The 22,710-nt window shown below is 39.6% G+C and overlaps 3 long non-coding RNA genes across 3 annotated transcripts; 2 read left to right on the top strand and 1 right to left on the bottom strand.

The window, feature by feature from the left end:
* The first annotated feature begins 1,278 nt into the window (after window positions 1–1,278).
* On the top strand, window positions 1,279–1,871 carry LOC130560519 (uncharacterized). Its single transcript, XR_008963701.1, has 3 exons — window positions 1,279–1,386; window positions 1,462–1,556; window positions 1,757–1,871. It is a non-coding gene; the product is annotated as an uncharacterized LOC130560519 (long non-coding RNA).
* Window positions 1,427–19,041, bottom strand: LOC130560520 (uncharacterized). Its single transcript, XR_008963702.1, has 4 exons — window positions 18,174–19,041; window positions 12,814–12,887; window positions 1,820–1,885; window positions 1,427–1,533 (listed from the first exon to the last, which is right to left on the bottom strand). It is a non-coding gene; the product is annotated as an uncharacterized LOC130560520 (long non-coding RNA).
* LOC130560518 (uncharacterized) lies at window positions 17,154–21,256 on the top strand. Its single transcript, XR_008963700.1, has 3 exons — window positions 17,154–17,453; window positions 17,534–17,636; window positions 19,298–21,256. It is a non-coding gene; the product is annotated as an uncharacterized LOC130560518 (long non-coding RNA).
* Window positions 21,257–22,710: the final 1,454 nt, after the last annotated feature.

Raw genomic sequence — 22,710 nt, 5'->3', positions numbered from 1 at the left:
CGTGCACACAGTTCCCTGTACTAAACAACTTGTCAAAGTATGTTCTGTGCATCCTGGCTACGCGTACATCTGAGAGAACAGTAAACTTTTGTGGGCGGAGTTTGGAAGTGAGACGTGAACCGAAATGGTTGTCAGTCAGCATCAGTCAGAACTGCTTGCATTGGATGTTTTTTTTTTCTCAAATCATTTTGCAATGTAGCCTATAATAATCCAACAGTTTCAGTTTATTCGTATTTTTATCTTATAGGCCTAATGTGGAATGACAGTTTTTAATGAAGTGTTTTGTTGTAGGGGTACAGAGTAACTTACATTACATTCTTTTAGCAGTCAGTTATAGGCCTAATTAATATAGGCTATTCACAGGCTCAATTTTTTGTTTGAATTTACTTTGTTTTGCTCAATTTTATATTAAGGTGTATTGTATTTTATTGAAAAACAAGACAAATTATAAAAAGCACATTTTGACTATTCAGTTTGTGCAATAGTGAAAAAAATAGCTTAATAAATAGAAGAAATGCAAAAAAACATGTTCGGTGTTCGGTATTATTCGGCCAAGTGTTTCACATCATGTTCGGCTTCGGCCAAGAATTTTCGTTTCGGTGCATCCCTAATAAAGAAGACGTTTTGAAGAATGTGAGACAGCAAACAGTTCTGGAACACTTTTGACTACAGTTGTTTTTTTCCTACCCGGTGGCCACGGAAGAGCCAAAGCTTGAGGTGACGTCCTCTCAGAATGAAGACAGCTTTGAGACATCACCACCCCTTCGGGTTCAGGTCTGAAGTCTTTTTACTTCTTGCGTTTAAGAACAGAATGTGACTTCTTACTTTGATAGTGTTTATTTGTACTTTTAAGAGCTTTGACAGCTGTGGATACTATGAACACTGCAATAAAGCTGCAAATTATTATAGAAATATCCTCCTTTTGTATTGCACAGAAAAAAACATGTTTTTATGAATAATACTAACACTGTTAACATCTTAGCAGGTGAGATCAAAAGTGGTTTGATCAGAGACGATAAACACATTCTGGCAGTCAGAGAGGAAGAGTCAGTCAGAGGTCCATTTTAAGGCTAGATATGTTCAATTTTATGAGAAGATTCAACTGTGGTCTTACTACAGAGCACCACCCTCTCTATGGTGCCTTTTGTTCAAAACTTTTCTCCTGTATCTTTTAGTGGGATCAGGAGGATTTGAAAGAATTTATGGCAGCCAAAAGAGGAAAGTGGAAGAGCAGCCATGGTGGACAGGCTCCCACTGAGGTACAGCTCATAGCCAGCATCAGCCCAGGTGACCTGGCAAAGCACTGTAGGAGACGGACGCGCAAGGCTGAGGAGGTCTGGACCATGATTTCAGGGCGGCCTGAAGTCCACCCAGAGGAGCCCGAAGGTGATTTTGAAGATGAAATTGACACGACTGTGTGCCATGCAGCTGACCTTAGGGCTGATGACTCTGACCCTCCAGTAACTGTCGTGGAGGCCCAGGTGACCAGTCAGGCAGGTGACACTGGACCCAAATCCCCCGATGAGGAGGTCGCTGAGGAAGAGGAGAATGACACTGTAAGTCCTAGCACATCAGGTCAGGTAATATTGCTGTCCTGTTCTATTTTTTTTTTTCTTTAAAAAAATATCTGGTGCAGTGCAAAACACCTATTCTCAACTGTTTGTAAAATTAAAATACATCCATGTACAATGCAAAATAATTAATACAACACTGTATATATTTACTGGACTGTGGTTGGCTTTTTTTCAATTTTCAGAGTAAACAGTGTGATTCCAGAGATGTCTTTGGCTGGGAGGCAGTTGATGCCCTGGCAACCTACCTGGTTGACCTCAGAGTCAGTCAGAGAGGAAACCAGAGTGTGACACGTACATAAGACCCCGCTACCCTGTACAGAGGTAAACATCTGTCCATCTTTCCAAACAAACATTTTTAATATCTAATTATACATTTTAAATAAAAAAACTGAAATAAGAAGAAGCAGTTGCTTTATACATCCATCTCACAATAAGATACAAAACACAATACTGAGTTTTTGATAACAAAATATACAATATTTACAGAATATTAACAATCTAAAACATAAACAACTTTTAACATTTTTGTTCAAAAGTGGCGTGATAGTGACACAAAAATGAAAATTCTGAGTGAAAATTTACTTACCTTGACATTTCAAACCTGACTTTGTTTCTTTCACAGAACACAAAAGAAGATATTTTGAGGAATGTTGGTAACTGGTCTCCATTCAGTTTGGTTTTGTGTCCATACAATAGAAGTGAATAAGTGCCACTGCAACATTCTTCAAAATATCTTCTTTTGTGTTCTGCAGAAAAAAGAAAGTCAAACAGGTTTGAAATGACAAGAGGGAGAGTGTGGGTGAACTATCACTTTAAAACAGGAATGAGGAAAGATCAATCCTACAGGACCTTTTAGGCAGTAAAAGTACAAAACGTTTATGTATGTTGACTAGGGATAGGCGGTATTATATCGTTTGCGATATACCGGTAGAAATTCTCCACACGATAGGAATTATGTTGGGTCTCGGGTCTAGCACTTCTGGTTTTCTTCCGTGTTGTCCTCTGTGTTTGTTATGTCGGACACGTGACGCTGTTTTGACAGCTCGCCACGTGTTCGGAGTCCGCGTGCTTCACCCCTCCCCTCTCGTTACCTGATTAACTACTCATTAGTTTTCACTGCTGTCACATGGATCTTCCCTCAGTTTTCACTCACCACGGCTGGTTCCTTATTTTCTGCTCTGTCTCCTTTCCCTTTATATTCCTCGTGTTTTCCTTTGTCTGGCGTCAGACCTTTAGAGCTATTATCCTCTGGTATCGACCACTCTAAGCAACCTTGTCTAGTCTAGTCTTGCATAGCAACGGTTTTTGGAGATTATACTCACCGTGTCGTGTCGTGTCTTGTCTTGGCTCCAGCCCCCTATTTCTATTAAGTGGATAACGCTCACCTCTAAGGAATCTTGCCGTTTTCAAATGTGTCTTGCCATGTGGATTACTCAGCTCTAGAGGACCTCTCCGTTCTAAGGTCCTTGCATTGTGGATTATTTTTGCCTTCTGGTTTTTTGTACACGGAGTCTGCTCACTGAGGTTTTGATCAGCCACCTCAAGGACTATCTCTCTCTCGCCGACTGGTCTCGGATGCCACATTGTGGTGCTTCATCATACTGGTCACAGAGAACTTTGTGAACTGTGGAGTTTCCCGTTTGTCATCACGGGGCTGTTTGTCCCTCTCAGGACTCTACGAACTCTGCTTCCTCTCACTCTTTTGTGTCCCTTCTACCGGCCGAGCGCTCGCCCCTTACCTAGTGTGTACCCTGAACATTGTTTGATTCTGTCCCGCTACGGCGGTTGTGAGACTCTTGAGTTTTGGCGGACTCTTTTGAGTTGTCTGTGATCTTTATTAAAATGTATTGTACCCTGCACTTGACTCCCTGAGTGATTCGTGACAAATTAGTCTTCCCGCGATATAAACGATAAATTCTAGTTGATGACGTATTTCTTTGTGAGACCCATTCACAGCTCATATGTGAAGCGAAAACGGGTATAGCGGAGGGCGGACGTGAAGCTGAGAAAGAGTTTGCACTAAAAGCTCTAAATCTTGTTTAGGTTGGCACTAGATGCATCCGAGTTCATGTTTAGTTTCACTTTTATTTAATTTAATTTGTTTAGTATTCGTTGATAGCCATAATACATTAAAACACCACAACATTTAGTTTGGCTAAAAGTATTTATTTAAACATTTGTTAGATGTTATGCGCGCGTGCGCAAATTGTTTAATATGATTTCTTGCCTGTTATATACAGGATGAACGGAGCGTCCCATGCGCAGTTCGCGCCCACATGTGCTTTCATAGCGACACAGCGTGCACAGCACTGCTGCCTGTTCACATACAGTACAAAATGCGAGTTTGTATTACGTTATTTTAAATACGTTTATGGGCGGATGAAAGTGTGGATTAGTTAATTCGATTTCTTTTATCCGCATTTTTCTGTTCTCTTTCTGTAGCGCGAGACAGATTCAGTATGTTGCTAAGGTTCACTCAGTTAAAGAGAGAGTGATTGACAGCGTGATGCGATCGTTTCCACCCAACAATAGAATATATACAGTTTAAGTATGACATGATGTGTTTATTGAGTTTAAGTTAATTAAATTTTTCTTTACAACCTTTTGAAGTCGAATGTCACTATTATATTTTATATTTACAAAAAATACTGTAGGTATATTTTAGGAGCCTGTTTGATTTGGGGTAAGTTTTACTTTTTGATTAATGTTTGTGTTTCTGAGGCTCTAGACTACATGCAGCTACTATCACTTGTAGCAAAAAACAGCGGTGGATGGCGTTATAGATATATCGTCATGTCTATCGTTATCGCAACAAATACCAGCAATTATCGTGATAGAGTTTTAGGGCCATATTGCCCATCCCTAATGTTGACACAGTTCGCAGCTCAAAGTCAGTCAGAGAGGGAGAGTCAGTCAGAGAGGCCTTAAACAACACCAGAACATCTTGGCCATGTAAATTACTTATTCTATTTCTCCTTGAAATGTATATTGCCATTTTGCTTGTCCAACCATAAAGTTGATAAGCTGCCATTTGAATCTTTGATTGCGGTTGTAACCAGCCCCCAGAATAAAAGCATTGAAAGTGAAATTTTCTCCAAAACCTAAAAACAACTGTCCCAACAAAACAAATAAAGGTTCAAGCCTGTTACACTCCAGAAAGCAATGAAAGATTGTCTCCCTGAGCTCACAAAAAACGCAGCTTTAATAATTTTATTGGCATTAATAATAGAAAGAATTAACAGCAACAGCTCCCTTTAAGATTCTCCATTGCAAGTCTCCAGATTTCTTAATCAATGGTAGTTTATAAAGAACCCTCCAAATTGGTTTAATTTCATCATCCAGTTGCAGTTTGTACCTCCATACATTATCAGTTTTATCACACAGTTTTGTTTTATAAATCAATTTGACAAAGCATTTGTACATAGTTTTCCCATTTAGTTCTTCAAAAACCAAGTCCTGAAGGTTATCTATATTTAACAAAGGACCAGACATGTCTTTAAGATCCGGTGTTAACCAGCATTTAGGAAAAGGGTCTTTCTTGTTTGGTAATAAAGTTTGTGACTTTTCAGGAGTGCCAAATCATCCACAGACTATCTCTTTAACCATAGATCCACAATCGTTGAGGTATGACGTATTGACTTTATATTCAACAAATATGCTTTATATGCTACAGAAGTGATTCCATTCAGTTCAGGTCAAGCAACTCTTGTAATGTGTCCCAGCTTTACAGTCTTGGAGTCACACAATCTCTGATATACAGTAGATTTGGCACTTGTTCCGTAATGTCCAATCGAGCTCCCATGACTAGGGTAGGGCTGTAGTCAAGTCCACCATTGTCGAGTCCAAGACAAGTCCAAGACCAGGACTAGTCGAGACCGAGTCCAAAGAGGTTCGAGTCCAAGTCAAGTCCGAGTCCAAAGAGGTTCGAGTCCAAGTCAAGTCCGAGTCCAAAGAGGTTCGAGTCCAAGTCAAGACCGAGTCCAATTGAGACAGTCAAGACAGAGACAGAAAAAAATCATGACTACAAGACCACATACTTAACTAATGATAATTTATGTGATGCAAGAGACAGCATATCTTCTATTCTAAGATAATCATTTTCATTATTGTTTGTAATGATCAAAAAGCAGATAAAATAAGGTCATTTTATTTTTACTATATAGGTATAGCACTAAAGTCACAAAGCCGAAGTGTAACTGTTTATTACTGTTGGGTTTGCCCCACTGAAACTGGTGATTATGATATTGATCACTACAGTACTCTGATCAAGGAGTTAGAGACATCGGATTGAGGTTGGCCATTTATTGCACTAGTGACCATATATACATTTGAGGTAGGCAGACATATGTATATAGGTAGTTTCTGAAATAAATAAAATAACAGAAATCAATATGTAAATAGGATAAATGAGATCACAACTTAAATTACAAATTCAATCAACAATATGTGCATTGTTTAAATATACAAAATCTTAACCAAGGCTTGTCCATTATAATCATAAGTTACACAGCGCAATGCAATTTAACACTTGAAATCCGACTTGTATGGCAATTACAAACATTTATACAGCCAGTAATAATGCTAAGTCCTGACAAACGTCAGAGCACCAAGAACATTAAATGACAACTAGAAATTGTGGAAACATTTCCAGCACGAGCCGAGATGCTAGCGGGCTAATGTACTGCAGGTGCAAGTGCAAACATAAACGTTATCTCGTAACCAACATAAGAATTACACAGATGGCAATCGCATTACACAAACATAAATGCAAACTTACTGGTTTATAAACTTTATCTAGCGCATGAAAACGACCCTAGTGCTAGTCTGCTGACGGACAGCTGCGTCTGATTAACTCTATGAATAAGCAGCTGCGCTAAGTCCGCCTGCCCTAGAAACACTGCATTACGTAACTTACGTACCTCGTAACCTCACGCGTCACACCGGTAAAACACAATATACTTAGAGGGGGACTTCACAACAATTACTTTTTTAAGGAACTTTTTTATCAGCCATCCTAACAGCAAGGTTGTGCAGCAATAAACACTTTTGTGCGTGTGTGTGTGTGTGGGTGTGTGTGCGTGCGTGCGTGCGTGCGTGCGTGTGCGCGCCTGCCCGTGCACGTGCGTGTTCGATAGAGGAGCCGCTTGGAAGAGCAGAGGCTCCACGGCTCGTTTATAAGCACGTCGGTGCCCATCCTTAAATAACATGTTCATCACAATGACAATAAAAATACGATCAATCTTATCTTTAAGCCCTACTTTCCAAACTTTCTAAAATACTCAAATGCAATGCTAACTCTGAAACATGGCATTAACTTACCTCTCTTTGTGATGCCTTTGCAGGTGTCTTACGAAATTGGATGTTGTCCCACGTGTTTCGGGGAAAGTTTTGTTGCAAAAAGTTTCCTTTTAAGCGCACTGTCACATTTATTATGGTTTGTAAAACCAATCTGTATTATGCCGCTGCTCGCCAAAAAGTTTCCTTTTAAGGGCACTGTCATTACATTTATTATGGTTTGTAAAACCAATCTGTATTATGCCGCTGCTCGCTGACATCGTGCCTGATGAATGATTGACGCTGGTTCGCGCCGCGGACGAATCGTTCATTTGAACCGGTTCTTTCTTTTTAGTGAACCGGTGGAACCAGTTCAGCTGAATCGTTCCCGTTTAGCGTCTCCCGTAAACACTTAATATTATCCACAAATTAATTCAGTTATTCACTTTCTGGCGTGCATGACAGTCCCGCGAACTTGAACCAATATACCGGAGTTATTTAGTTACAACAACAGCACACACTGAACTGAACTGCTGTGTGAAGAGAGAACTTATGAGCACGCGCAGCTCTCGTTCTAGAGTCGAGAGTCGGCAACAGTTTTCGGATCATTAGTTTTCGGATCACAAGAATAGTGCTCTATCAATGTTTTGTTTTGAAGGAGAAAATAAAACATATATCGCTGGACTCGGACGAGACCGACTAGAACATTTTCGAGTCCAATGACCAAGTCCGAGACAAGTCCGAGTTCAAATACCAACGAGTCCAAGACAAGTCTGAGACCATTAAAAAACGTCTCGAGTCCGGACTCGAGTACTACAGCACTAGACTAGGGGTTCCTCCAGTAACCAAAACAGGGAATTAGCTATTCCTGGTCTTCTAGAGGTAAACGAGCCCCAAACCTTAAACAGTTTTTTTGTGAAAATCAGGTAATCCATTCAGGTGTAATTTGTTAGCATCCACAAAAAACAAAGTGGTGTCCAGTCCGAGTCCATCCACTCTTTGGAGTATGATTTTGGCTAAGTTCCTCCATACTAAGTCCACAGACGCTCTTAAAAGTCTGAATAAATTGCAACCGGAATGTTGCATGTCTGCTGACCAAAGACACCAGGGCTTGTCCACCTTCCTCCACCGGCAAAAATAGTACAACCTGAGGTACCCAGTGTAACTTGTCCCAAAAGAAATCCACTAATCTTGCCTGCAGCTGTGGTAACAGTCCAGTGGGAGCAGTAGAGTCTGTGCCATAGGGTTGATGCTATTAAGTTATTAATTATTAACACTCTCCCTCTAAAGGATAATTGAGAGTGTATCCATTTCCATTTATTGAGTCTACCCGCCATTCTTTCCATTATTCCATCCCAATTTTTTGCTGCACAGAGGCATCCCCAAGATACACTCCCAAATATTTAAGACCCCCCTTCTTCCAAGTTAAACCATTCTTCCAAGTTAAACCACCAGGTAAGGTTGGAGTGCCAATTCTCCATTTATCATTAATCAAAGCATCACTTTTTCCCCAGTTCACTTTAGCTGAGGAAATTATACCAAAATCATTAACAATGGACACCAAGTTATTAACATCCTTTTGCCCATTTATAAAAACCATGACATCATCCGCATACGCTGCTATTTGATGTTGAACTATGTCATTACAAAACACGAAACCGTCAATTCTAGCACGCAGCATACTTAACATAAACTCAATGGCTACAGCCCTGTCGAATGCCCCTTCCTATCTTAAAAGGGGCACTTAAACCACCATTGATTTTCAGTACGCTTTCAATATCTTGGTACAACACTGATCATTCCAAGAAAAGTTGACCCAAACCCAAAAGCCTCTAGGGTGTTCCAAAGGTATTGATGCTCCACTCTATCAAAAGCTTTTTCCTGGTCAATTTAAACAAAACCTAAATCAAGACCATGATGACTAGAAATATCTAAAACATCTTGAACAAGACAGATATTGTCTGAAATTGACCTGCCAGGCACACAATAGGTCTGATCAGGGTGAATGGTCTGCCCCATCGCATCTTTTAGTCTGTTGGCCAGAGCTTTCGAGAGAATTTACAGATCAGAGCACAATATACTTACTGGATGCCAGTTTTTTATTTCCTGTAGGTCACCTTTTTTCGGTAGCAAAGTAACCACCGCCCTCCTACAGCTTAGAGGGAGCGAACCCTCAGCCAAACTCTCGTTAAGGACAGCCAAAAAGTCTTCACCCAGCACTCCCCAAAAGGTTCTGTAAAACTCTACAGGAAGGCCATCAACCTGGTGCTTTACCAGGTTTCATATCTCCCAGAGCTTTTAAAAGCTCTTGTCCAGAGAGAGGCGTATCAAGCTTTATCTTGGAGTCCTGTAAAACATTAGGTAAACCTTCATAAAAACTGACAGACAACTCTTCATCCTCTTTAAATTCACTTCTATACAACTCAACATAAAATTGCACAGCCCTTCTTCTTATGTCAGCAGGTTCTCTCAAATCCTGCCCACTTTCAGAGCGTATAGAGTGCATAACACGACTCCGACCATTCTTTCTTTCTAGACCAAAAAATAATCTAGATGGGCATCCATTTGTGTTAGCATCTGAAAACGTGATCTAACCAAAGCTCCTTGTGTTTTTGTACCCAACAGGTCTGCTAGAGCAGATTTCTTACATTTAAGAGCATCAATTGACCTTTGTTCCCCCCCGAGCTTCAAACAGATTCTGTAAATGAGTAATTTCAAATTCAAGTTTCCTAATTGAACGTGTAATGTCATGAGAGACATTAAAAGCGTACTGTTGACATAGCATTTTTATTTGCACTTTCCCGCAATCCAACCATTGACGTAGGTTTTTAAAACAATTCTTAAGTTTGAAACTTTCCCAAAACTTTAAAAACACATCTTTAAAATTCATATCCTCTAAAAGGGAAACATTGAAGTGCCAATATGCACTTTTAACGTTGACATTTACTATAAACACTTGATATAGAACTAAACAATGATCAGTAAAACCAACCGGAAAATTAAATCGTTCTTAACAGTGTTAAAATGATGACTAAAGCAATAAAATCTATCAAGCCTGGCTAGAGAAATAAAATTGTCCCTAGTGTGTGCCCATGTATCTATGGTTACCATTCATTTCTCTCCATACATCACATAAGCTGTGGGTTTCTACCATTCTACATACAATACGACTTGAAGCATTATGAGGCTCAAGATGATTCCTGTCTAAAACATCATTCCCAGTACAGTTAAAATCTCCCCCAAAAAAGAGGTAATCATCAGAGTTACAGTTTTGTAAGAAAACGAACATTATTAAGAAACACCCTTTCAGCACCATTTACCATTGCATACACATTTAGGAAAATAAAATTAAAATTCTCAAATTTTGCTTGTAATTATAAAAGCCTACCAGGAATCACTTGTTTTATTTCACATGAAGTTGGCAAAAAGTTCTTAGCAAAAAGAATAGCCACCCCACCTTTAACAGAGTTAAGGTGTGTGAGGTACACTTCACCTTTCCATTCTTTTCAACCAATCTGTTTCATTTAAACTATCACTGTGAGTTTCTTGAACAAACATCACATCGATATTCTTTTGACTAATTAGTTCAAACAACAATGCTCTTTTCTGCATGGACCTTGCGCCATTCAGATTAAGAGTGCCTACCCTTATTGCACTCATCTGATTGCATGTTTCAAGAAGACAGAGAAAAAAGCACAGTAACTTAAGAAAAGAAAAATTAGTTTCAAAACCATCATCTTTTCTTAATTCCAGTTTCATTCGGGTAACAAATTTCTTCAGTCTATATATTTCTTGTACTGAGAATCGCGCCTCAAATGACCCTCTCGTCCACATTCAAAACATTTCTTTGAGTCAGAAGATGCAAACACAACATAATCAGAGAAATATAATTGAAATTTAAAAGCTACATTCAATTCATCAAATCCATTTTCAAAATCATGTGTATCTGTCGCCTAAAGCACACAATATGTTTAAGTAAATCATAGCCAACAACTTCCCCAAAAGCCAAACCACACTCTTCAACGGAACAATTCATCGCAGGCATGATACTTATGCCGTGCCTGCACGAAAGTGGCTCCAAACTTCGAGCTGACGCCGCCATAGCCAACCAGCAAAGCGCTGGTTAACGGCGTTGCTTCACTAAATGGACTAAATATCCAAAGAGAAATAAAACTAATAGTTTGTAGAAACAAAACTAATAGAAAGATTATAAAGGTATAAACAGGGGGAAAGGGACTCACTCACAGCAGCGTTCTCACTCGCATGCAAACTCCATCCATTCACTCCCAGCATGCACACCATTTAGCGGTTTAGTTTAAACTGACAGACAAAACGAATCTTTAGTCGAAAAATGTCACTATGGTTACCAGTCTGTCAATCATCACAAATGCGGGAGTGTGTACTATGTATAGATGGCTTAAGTCATTTGTGAAACCAGTCGGCGGGGCTAGAGAAGCAGTCGTTGGTATTCTTCTGTGGAGGCGGAGTTCAACCTATCAATGACGTCATTGATAGGTACATTCCAGGACCTGGCGTTCGCTGAGCCTGGTATCAATAAAAGTTGTCATTTCAGTAACAAGGACGTCTTCAGTTCTGACACTTACAGGATGTTTGTTTGAATACGATGAGCTTTTATATAACAAAAGCTCAGGTTAAAATTGATTTCTTAATTAATGACACCTTTAAAGCCATATTTAGATCCTCATACCTATAGGACTGAACCATATACCGTAAGGCCTTAAAAATGTAATTCCCAAAAAGAACTGAAGGTAATGCACAAGAATCTAAAAGGACATTAAGGTATCTCTAACGGTTCTGGAGTTACAGGCATGCCAATTTTGTAAAAGAACACGTAAAATGCTTTTTCCTCATTAATTTTCCTTTATTTGTTTTGCTTTTATCAAAACTTCACATGTTGGTCTTGCTTCTGTAAAAATAAAATAAAAATTTTGAGCCGGGGACCTCTGGGTGAGTTGACACGGAATGACAATCTTCACCTCCCACCCCTGCCTTCAACCCTCCTGTGATTCCAGCCCCTGCAACCCCTGCCTTCAGCCCTCCTCTGAGTCCTGTCCCTGCCACCCCTGCCTTCAGCCCTCCTCTGACTCCCACCCCTGCCTTCAGCCCTCCTCTGACTCCTGCCCCTGCCTTCAGCCCTCCTCTGACTCCTGCCCCTGCCTTCAGCCCTCCTCTGACTCCTGCCCCTGCCTTCAGCCCTCCTCTGACTCCTGCCCCTGCCTTCAGCCCTCCTCTGACTCCTGCCCCTGCCACCCCTGGCTTTAGCCCTCCTGTGATTCCCGCCCCTGCCTTCAGCCCTCCTGTGATTCCCGCCCCTGGTACCCCTGCCTCTAGCTCTCCTCTGACTCCTGCTACAATGTGTCACCGAAGGCTAAAAACTAAGACTTTCTCAGCGTTCCATTTCATAAGAAGGAGCGAGGGGACGAGACTGCCAAGCAGCTTTCACGTAAGTGTTTAATTGTGGTTTCAATGTTTCTACTACGACAAGAAATCAGTGATTTAACTTTTTTTAACTTTTTCTCTTTTATTCAGAACCACACTTTGACAGCATCAACATGCAGGACCTGGGTTTTAATTTTTTTTCATGAGTTTATAGTCTTTTATGTTTCTTTTATGTTTGTTATGTTTGTTAGTTCCATGTTATTTATTGTTCAAAATTGTTATTTATTTAGAGGTTTAAAAAGTATTTTGAATTAATTCTTACTAAATGTTTTATATGAATTGTGTTCTAAATGTTTTGTGAAATAAATGTGATATTCTTGAATACATCGTCTCTTTTATATAACTGAAAAAATACCATCTAAGGGATAAGTAAACCGTCTTGTAAACCTACTATGTAATAAGCATGTAATAACTATGTATTATCGATGTATTAGAGTTTTGCTGTAAATTTCACTTAGCATAGCTTTTGGGCAGAATAACATTACAAGTCATATTTTGCACTCACCTGTTTCTCCTAACTATAAAACGGTCACCCAATTCGTCCAAGCCATGCTCCTTTGTTCCTGTTCCTTTGGCAACCTGGCAAAGGACCTCAAGATCAACGCTTCATTCATCAAAACCGAATTCAGCATCTTCTATATTTGCATATGTAACATTTTGATACAGTAATGTCAAACTTGTAATAATGTTCATGGTAATTTCCACTTAGCACAGACATAACTTAGGCAGAGTAATGCATTAAAATGCAAAGAAGTAACTAAAACATAACTAAGATGTAACTTCATTTAAAGGGGCATAACCCCTACTAGTGTGTAAACTCATCTCTCACACTATTCTGCTGGATAGACTACATGGGTGGATTGGGCTCTCCAGCACATGTCTTAAGTGGTTTCAGTCATATCTTTCAGAACATACTCAATTTGTTTATTCTGGTTCAAATAGGTCCCAGACTATTCCCCTAACACAGGGTGTACCTCAGGGATCAGTACTGGGTCCTATTCTTTTTAGTATCTATATGCTGCCTCTTATTATTGCCTCAAATTATTAGAAAGTATGGTCTGGGTTTTCACTGCTATGCAGATGATAGCCAGATTTATATTAGTACTCAACCTGATGTTGCTCTTGCACTCAACACTTTAATCTGCTTGTTTAGTGGAACTTAAGGCCTGGATGAGACAGAATTTTCTTAAATGAAATTCTTCCAAAACGTAGGTATTACTGATAGGCACTCCAGCCTCCGTTACTAAATGTAACACTATTGCACTGATAGTGGATGAAAGCTTGATCTCCCCTTCTGAGCAGGTGCAGAATTTGGGTGTTATCTTTGACGCACAGTTTTAATGCCCAATTTAAACATATTACAAAAGTAGCTTTCTATCATCTACGGAATATTGCACGCATACGGCCCTTTCTATCTATGCCTGATGCTGAAAGGCTTATTCATGCCTTTATAACATCTAGGCTTGATTATTGCAACTCACTTTTTGCAGGTTTACATACAAAACTCTGCTGCTCGTGTATTGACTTACACGTCTTCACGAGAACACATTACTCCTGTGCTTTCTAAATGACATTGGCTTCCAGTAAGATCTCGGATTGATTTAAAGTTATTGTCCTAACTTACAAAGCAGTATATGGGCTGGCACCAGAATACATTTGTAACATGGTCACACTGTCAACACCTGGATGGTCTCTTCGTTCTGCTGATTCTCTTATGCTCGTTCAGCCCCGTTGTAAACGTAAAACTATAGGAGGAAGGTCTCTTTCTTGTATGGCTCCAAGGCTGTGGAACTCACTGCCCTCCTCAATCAGGACCTCTCCATCTCTTGATTGTTTTAAGAAACTACTTAAGACTTATCTTTTTAATGAGGTATTTTAAGCTGTAATTGTTGTTTAAGTGTTTCTAATGATTGTGATTTTTTGTATTATTATTTTGTTTATTGTTATGGTTTTACCATTTTGTAGTGTCTTGAGTGTAAGAAAGGCGCATTATAAATAAAATGAATTATTAATTATTATGAATTAAACTTCCAGTTGGCAAAAAAATGGCTCTTTGGTCCATTAAACTCAGCATATATCAAATTTGACACATTCGAATGAGCTGACAGTTGGCAGACTACTTGTGCTTTGGCCATTTAGCCTATAACAAGCATTCACAATGGGTTATAATAATGGGAAATCATGTTTCATTAGTATTTGGAGCGTGCGTGGGGATCAGTAGCAGGCCCGGTTCTTGCCAGGTGCAGAAGGGTGGGCTAGCAGGTATCCTGGGGGGGCAGTCAAATTCAAATTTCATATAAAATTGTTGTTTTTATGTGCATTTATTTGCCGAAAAAGAACTGGACAAAACTAAAATATCGCAACAACAAAAAACAAGTTCATATTTAGTTTTAAACAACACAAAACAAATGTTTGTAGTCCTACATGTATTAGAACAAGTTAAAAAGATTAATGCAGCGGTTATGTAAAATAAATAGAAGCCTTTATAGAAAGCGGGCTAAGTACATTCCCCATCACTGAATGATCACTGACTTCTGTTTAATCTTCGCAAAAAAACTCTGATTACACTGCACAGTGAACTTTACATCATATCTGCTGTTGTATATGAGGTCCGTGAGTGCGCAGTGCGCCTAAACTAAACTCGTTTGCACAGTGTTTGGCTACCACCTTGGGGTGTTTGAGATGGAGGGAGACAGATTTATTGGTAAAGCTGGATCTTTCAGTCGTTCCTGACGGTCGATAGGTTAAAGCGGCCCTGCAACGGTGTTTCATCCATTCTGACCTCTGTACAATGTTAAACGTGCTGTCTTCTCATGCTTAACATGGTCAACTTGTCAAAAAACGAGTTGGGCGTATGACATAGTATTTCTGTGCTCGATACACTCCCCCAGCGAGTACAGGTCATACAGGTTTCGTAAAGTTTTTTTCGAACATATAAAGCTGTTTTGTAACAACTTTTCTTAATCCCTTATTGGACAATTCTCCCGGAAAAGCATGCGGCATGCCCACGCGGCACCAAGGAGAGCAGGAGAAGGAGCATGCGCAGACGTCACTTTCACTTGTGTGCAGGAGAGAGAGAGAGAGAGAGAGAGAGAGCATACGTTCACGAAGTTTCTTGTGTTTGCTTGTTCACTGCATTTCAGTGATGAATGTTATATAAACGGTGGATTTAACGCTGGATTTGGAGATCGTTTGAAACTGATATATGGAGCCGTCCCAGCGCTAAAAGATGCCGGACATGAACCGCATGCGGTGAGTGAAACTGATGTCTGTGTTTTGTTGGCAATGGGTGCGCACGTGCTTTAGTTCAGCCTACCCCTCCCCCCGCACACGCCGTATGATTTCGGAAACAATTGTAAAGCTGTATCTATCTTTTATAAATGTGATCAAACTAAATACTCTTCGAAGATACGAAGTATGCAATACTACTCTATAGGTACTTTGCTTTCACCAGCATCTCTGTTACAAACTAAAGCCGCTCTGTGAGTGAAGAGTGACGTTGCTTTCAACCAATAGAAAACACTCCAATTTTTGGTGTTGTTTTTTATTCTCATTATGTGGGCAAGACAGACATTTAGGTGGGCTCAGCCCACCCCTGCCCCTGCCTGGAGCCGGCCCTGATCAGTAGGCTTAATAACCTTTTTTGTGCAAACCAACATTTTTTAAATTGTTTTGCCAGTAGCTCGTAAGTAGCCCGTTCGCATCCCGACTCATCTTGCCATCAGTGCAAGCAAGGGCCTCGTATATTCTCTCTTGCCAGGCTTGGTCGGGTGGGTAGGTGGGGCAGCAGGCCTGTATCCTGCACAAAATAACAAAATCCCAGATGACAAGCATCTTATTTTTAATGAATTAGGCCTATTAAAATATTGAAATTATTTTCATGTTGATTTCATTTTCATATTTTTTTTTGCTATTTTATTCCGTTAATATTTTTTTGGTCAAAAATAACAATTCTGGGTGACATACTTTGTTAGGTTTAATTGTAATGATTTTTCCATTTCCATGTGGTCCCTCCAAACTTATCTCTTAGCTCTAAGGCTTTTTGTATGTTAACATTGAATTTGTTAAGGGTCATTGGTAACTCATTCATTTCTTTCTGTCCTCTGTCACAGAACTAGCGTCGTGTATGTGGCCAATAATCATTTTGTTTGGGGTCTGGTGCCAGTGCCAGCCAGATCCGACAGCTGTTACAGGACAAACAGTTTGGGCTGGCATTGAGGAATTCACACCCTTTACTGCTTCCGCTATTAACCATGAGAACATTTCTTCTTTTCTCTACCTTCCTTTTGTCTCATGCAATTACTCCGCATTAAATCCTCAAAAGATGAAGGACGACTCAGATGCAGACAAGAGACAGCAGATCCAACATATCCAGAACCAGTTTGCCTTCAATCTTTTCTGTCTGAAGCGCTTTGATGACTCCATGCAGGTGTTTTTTAAGTTAGGTACAGGTGAGATCTCAAATAATTGGCAAGTATATGAATTCAGTCAGATTTTCAGGCCATTTTTACATTTTTAGCTTAACTTGAGTGTCTTGTCGAATTATGTTTAAAGTGATTCACCCAAAAATTAAACATGTCATCATTTAATCTCACGCTGTTCCAAACCTGTATGACATGAGTTGATGAAAGCCATGGATCCTGGTCTATTTTGTATGCGATATGCTTTCCTTTGCGAACTTTTTTTCTTATTTCTTTCCTTTGCGAACTGTTTGTGACTGATTTCATAGCCATGACGTCCTATATTGAGAATAAACAGTTGTTGCAATTACACAATTTAATACACCAGATGGCGCCACTGGATCAGGCTAGCCAGTGTTCTGACTTAAAGGTCAAGTGTGTCATTTTTGGGATGATCTATTGACAGAAATGCAATATAATATACATAACTGTCTTCAGATGTGTATAAAGATCTTACACATTATGAAGCGTTATGTTTTTAATTAATGAGCTTTTTCTATCTACATAATTATAGTTCGCCATGTTGTGTCAGCCGTCGTAGTGCTTCGAAAGGGAGGCGGAGGAGTTAGCCGCTATATTTCACTGACCGCTGTCAATGTCTCTTACAGATACAAGCTTCTGTCGTTTCTGGAAATTTCCAGCAGCTATGAGCCAGAGAGACTCGTCAGCGATTTCCCGTTTGACGGTGAGCGCAGCGGTCAAAGACAGATGGTGTTTGGTACTGAAAGAGAGCTGAAATAAACTGCGTGTCTGCGTTTGTCTCAGGTCTGCTGGAGGAGAGAGCTCTGCTCTTGGGTCGGATGGGCAAACACGAGCAGGCTCTCTTCATCTACGTTCACGTTCTGAAAGACACACACATGGCTGAAGAGTGAGTATCAATCTGTAGTCCATCGCTTGAAGTTAAAAGCCGTCTAATGAAAAGCAGACTTGCTTTAAAGAGTTCTTTTGTTCTGTGACATGACATATTTGTTTCCCAGCATCTTTTTACATTAACATTCATTCGCATAGCAGACAATGTTATCTAAAGCCACTTACACATGAGACCGCATTACAAATCTGTGAAGCATCTGTTGCTTTTAAAGGGATATCTCACCCAATAATGAAAATTCTGTCATCATTTACTCACCTTCGAGTTGTTCCAAATCTGTATACATTTCTTTGTCCTGATGAACACAGAGAAAGATATTTGGAAGATTGAAGAACGAAAAAATCTGTCTGGTTATAAGCATTCTTCTAAATATCTTTCTCTGTGTTCATCAGAACAAATACATTCATACAGATTTGGAACAACTAGAATATGAGTAAATGATGACAGAATTTTCATTTTGGGTGAAGTATCCCTTTAAGACCATTTAGGCTTGAAAATAAAGCATATCATTGTCTTCAGCAAAAAAACATTACTGACCAATAAGATGAAGCGTCTGAGTCTTGTTCCTGGAACTGGCATTCAAAGGGACTTGAGCTTGATAGTGTTGTCGTAGCTGTGTGAGCCACAAGCCAATCTTCAGGCGGCCCTGAAGGTTCTTCAGCTTCACCACGGCAAACTCAACACCACCAAAGTGAGCGTCCGTCCACAGATACTAACACACACCTCTGCAGAGTGAATTCAGTGTGAACAGAACAGAACCGGTCAATTGTGTGTTGTGTCATGGTGCTCTACAGCTGCTCTGCACTGAACGTTATTTGTCATGTGTCTGTCATCGGCCGACCCTAAATCCAGTTGCTGTCTTTCCGCTGGAGCTCATCCCATCTGTTTTGTGTTCTTGATGTGACCCAACACTCTGTTATAAATGAAAACAAGCATTCAAACCTGCTGTGAGGTCGTTGAGATTTGAGATGAACTCTGTCCTGATTGGACTTGTTTTTTAAAGGGACAGTTCAGACAAAAATGATTTCGTCATTTATTCACCCTCATGTCATTCCTAACCCAAACATGACTTAAGCCCATTGCACATTGAGTCCGAAATTTGCGTCCGAAATTTCCGCACGTTAAAAAATAAATACGACCTCACGTTGTGTAAATCACATTTAGACGCTGCCTCCGATATTTTCGTCCGTCATAAAAAAATTCGGACCGGGTTCGATTTTCTGCGTTTTTCGCATCCGTCAAGCATTTTGAGTGGCCTTTTATAACAATTCAGAGACACCGTACAAACGAGAGCCAAATACGAAAAAACGCATACGAAAATTTCGGACTGTATGTGCAAAGACCTTAACTTTCTTTTGGAGAACACAAAAGAAGATATTTATGAACAATGTTGGTAACCGAACAACATCGGCCCCCTTTGACTTCCATTGTTTGAACACAAAATATCTTCATTTGTGTTCCACATGAATATATTAAATATATATTAAAGTAATGTTTTGTTATTTAAGACTGTAGTTTTGTTTTTATCTTTGTTATTTACTCTCTGTTGTACTGTCATGTTTTTGAAGGTTGGTGGTTTTTGACATTCAGGTGCAGATCCTGGACAGAGATCTCATACACAAATGATTTAATGGCGTTCTCTCGTGTCTGACTTTCCACAGGCCATAAACCTGCTGCCAGCCAACACACAGATCAGAGAGATCCAGGTGTTTCTGGAGAACGTGTTAGAGGAGAAAGCTCGACGGAAGCGCTTTGATCAGATCCTGAAGAGTCTCCTGCAGGCCGAGTTTCTGCGAGTATGTTCTACTGATTTTTATATATACAACCATAAAGTGTAACATATTTGTAAATTGATGTAAAGTTGCACAGAAATATCATTCATCGAAACTGAATCCAGACCTGTCTGTATAGTCGCCAGAAGTGTTTTCTATAGACTGACAAAGATTTTCTCTACTTTTAGTTTTTGACCACCAAAACCCAGCTAGTGATGTTTATATCTGACCTAATAATTCTCTAATAAAACAAACGTTTGTTTCTAACTATATGAAGACACACAGTTTAATCTTATATAAATTGTGAAACTCCGGGGGTTTGTAAGCACCCTGTGCTTTCACATTACTGTTATTTTACGCTGGGCTTGTAGGCGCTGCTCCACTTCGCTCTGTAACTTTCAGATGAAATCAGACCCTAAACAACTCTTAAAGGTGCAGTTCTTAATTAACAGCGGCCACTAGCGTTGTATTATTGATTTGCCACGAATCGCTCAGTCCAAACACGACGGTGGCCACCACAGTACAAAAAGATGTCGTTCTCATGTTGACGCAGGGAAGAGATTTTGCGGGCATTAGAAAGACTGTAGAAAGAGCGATGACTTATGTATTACATAAAATAAAGGTTTGTGGATTTTAAGTTGAAAAAGAAGGATAAAAGTCAGGCAGGAGCTAGGACCTGTGTTCATATTATAAAGACTTTACAGCAGAGACACGTTAGGATTAAGTCTTTTAGCAGATATGTACCCACAGATATCTATAGAGATACTTTCCAGCAGAGAGACGTTAGAGAGAAAGATCGTCTAAAAATCACCCCCGAGGAGGTTGCTTTGATTCGGATCAGTATGTGAGTAACATGCTAACATACCAAGATATGTTGTTGTTGTAATAGCTGTGTGACGGAGCAGTTTTGAGCGTCATTGTTTATCTGGAACCGCTTTAATATTGTACTCGTCCAGATACTGGAGAGAGAGAGAGAGAGAGAGAGAGAGAGAGAGAGAGAGAGAGAGAGAGAGAGAGAGAGAGAGAGAAACTGGAGAGCGAGCGAGAGTGCGTTTTATTCTTTTACTCAATGATGAATTAACTTTCAGTTAATCCGCGGGTCACATGCGTTCCGCACCGGAGAGCACGATCCGTACGGATCACGGATCATCCCGCGATCCGTTTCACCACGATACCGCAGCGGAGAGGAAGAGGAAACGCGCGTTGTAGAGTTGTTTGTCCGTTTAGGGCTGCTGTACAAAACATTGCGGCGAATTCAATGTATGTAGGGCCGCTCTGTATGTAGATATAAATATCTTATTCAAAGGTATTACAAACATAACGGTTCATTACGTAAGGTCTTTATACACCTCTGAAGAAATAGTTTTGTATATTATATTGTATTTCTGTCTGTCAATAGATCCTCCTAAAAATGCCGTATTGTTCCTTTAATGTGTCTCCGCTGCAAAAAGAGTCAGCACACACACACAGCACGGCCATCTGATGGAGGAATAAAAGCGTTCTCTAGTTTCCATGAACTCCTCCTTTTCCTCCTTTTAAGCAATGCCAAACATGTTGGTTGGTATTATGTTTTTTTTCTAGTGTTTTGTATGATTTTGGAGAGCAGTAGCATGACACTTTAGTTTCTTTTGGTTTAATTTATTACACACAGTTAAAACGTGTGCTTCGGGTCATTAATGTTTCATCTACGTGTGCGATCAGTATTTCACTGGCTTTCTAAGTGTTCTGCAATACATCTGTCTATTTAACACTCTTGTGAGATGCTCATCTCTGTGTTTAACTGTAAATCATGAGCTAAAGTGTTGTCCAGACCTGAAGATTGTACAGCTGGAAGTCACTTCTAATAAATATGCATCTTCTCTAATGCACAGCGTCAAGTGTCATTTATTTGAACAAAAGCTTTTAGATTAATAGTTTTGCACATTTGTGACAAAATGATTTCCCTCCTATTCCTCCCATTATAAACTGATCCTAAAACTTTGTGAAATTTTGATGTCGACTTAAGTCTAAAGACAAACTGTTTATGTGTACTAAGGTGACACGATATCAGCTTTTCAATACACAATTACAGTGGCCAAAAGAATTCACGATAATGATATTATTCAATAAATCAATCAAATTCATCATTCATTTTGTGTCTTTTGTTTGGCCAATGAATCACACTTAAAACACGAGTGCTGGGAGGGATTTTCTGCAGAAACAGAGTTGATTTTTGTGTGGCGGCGATGACAAAATCCCATAGATACAGTATATTAATTGATAATTCCATCCATTCTCCAAACTGCTTGTCCTCTGTAGGAGGGCTGGAGCCTGAACCCTGAACTGATGGTCAGTCCATCATAGACAAAATAAATGAAAGGTTTTGATTGTAAGGAAAAAAACACTACACTGTATATGTTTATAATGTTTGCCTATGGTGGTGTGGGGACTACGTGGCCAAGACTTTTGAAATATGTGAAATATGTTTATTAAATTTAGTTTCATGTTTTTCTGTTTCTCTGATAAGACAACCTCACAATGTTAATTTTACAATAACTCTGATATTGTGTTTGGATATAACAGCTGTGGAGTATCATAAAGAGCCGTTGACGGGCTGAAGTCATCTCATATGAGAAAAGAGAAACATAAGTTGCACAGAAACAGAGAGTCCTGTTCCACTGCCAAACGCTCACTGCAAGAGCAGCTGTGTGCTGTTACCCTGAACAACCTGAAACCCATACGAGCCGTCTGACATCACTGTGAAACACAACACATATCTGCTGTGATTCTGATTCTTGAAGCTCCATCATTTCAGGATGATCACTGCATTCTGTCTGGGACATTACACTTAAAGTCCAGATATTAGTGTTGTAGAATTAGTACTATAAAAGGACTCTAATTACACTAACCCTACTAAAACACACAGTTTCTGTTTTTAAACAACAATTATATAAAAGAGTAACAGGGTTTCACCTTCATCACTCAGTGAATTGTTATGAGTGTAACTAAAACCTACCATTAACCAGGTGGAGATCAGCTATATTTATGCTGCCATTCTTTCCAAAGGACATAAAAATTAATCTCTCGTAATCTAAAACACACACAGACATACACTCACTTATGTTTGTACAGTTATCTTTGTGAGGACATTCACAGGATCACAATTGTAATCAAATTTCTTACTAATTGTAATCTGATTATTTGTTTTTTTCATGTAACTGTAACGATCACACTTACCAAACTTTTCTATCCTGATTACTGTAATCCCGTTACATGTAATCAGTTACTCCCCAACCCCTGTGAAGCCCTATAGAAATAGACTG

This window comes from Triplophysa rosa, linkage group LG10 (assembly GCF_024868665.1).
Source record: "Triplophysa rosa linkage group LG10, Trosa_1v2, whole genome shotgun sequence".
Taxonomy (NCBI): Eukaryota; Metazoa; Chordata; class Actinopteri; order Cypriniformes; family Nemacheilidae; genus Triplophysa; species Triplophysa rosa.
This window is presented reverse-complemented; position numbering and strand designations above follow the sequence as displayed.